Here is an 868-nt window from a genome sequence, read left to right as displayed (position 1 = left end):
GCTGGGTTTGCTAACTTCAAATAATTAGTGCCACGGGTGCTCAGCTCCGAGGCACTCCTCTACAGCTAGTATAAATAAAAATGGCAAAAAACGTCATAGTATAGTCAGGCACAAAGCGTCACAGTATAGTAAGGCATAAAAATGCCAAAAAATACATATTATAGTAGAACATAAAAATGGCAAAAAACGTCATAGTATAGTATGGCATAAAATTTCAAAAAATGTCATAGTATACTAAGGCATAAAAATGACAAAAAAACGTCGTAGTAAAGTCAGGCACAAAACGTCACAGTATAGTAAGGCATAAAAATGTCAAAAAACGTCATAGTATTGTATGGCATAAAATTTCCAAAAAACATCATAGTATAATAAGGCATAAAAATGGCAAAAAACGTCATAGTATAGTCAGGCACCAAACGTCACAGTATAGTAAGGCATAAAAATGCCCAAAAAATACATATTATACTAGTGCATAAAAATGGCAAAAAACGTCATAGTATAGTATGGCATAAAATTTCAAAAAACGTTACAGTGTAGTAAGGCATAAAAATGCCCAAAAAAAGTCATATTCTAGTAGAGCATAAAAATGGCAAAAAACGTCATAGTATAGTCAGGCACAAAACGTCACAGTATAGTAAGGCATAAAAATGCCCAAAAAATACATATTATACTAGAGCATAAAAATGGCAAAAAACGTCATAGTATAGTATGGCATAAAATTTCAAAAAACGTCATAGTATAATAAGGCATAAAAATGGCAAAAAACGTCATAGTATAGTCAGGCACAAAACGTCACAGTATAGTAAGGCATAAAAATGCCCAAAAAATACATATTATAGTAGAGCATAAAAATGGCAAAAAACGTCAT

Source organism: Seriola lalandi, unplaced genomic scaffold (assembly GCF_002814215.2).
Source record: "Seriola lalandi dorsalis isolate HSWRI2012SDOR001 ecotype SW California unplaced genomic scaffold, Sedor1 jcf7180002054289, whole genome shotgun sequence".
Taxonomy (NCBI): Eukaryota; Metazoa; Chordata; class Actinopteri; order Carangiformes; family Carangidae; genus Seriola; species Seriola lalandi.
Note: the sequence above shows the minus strand (reverse complement) of the source record.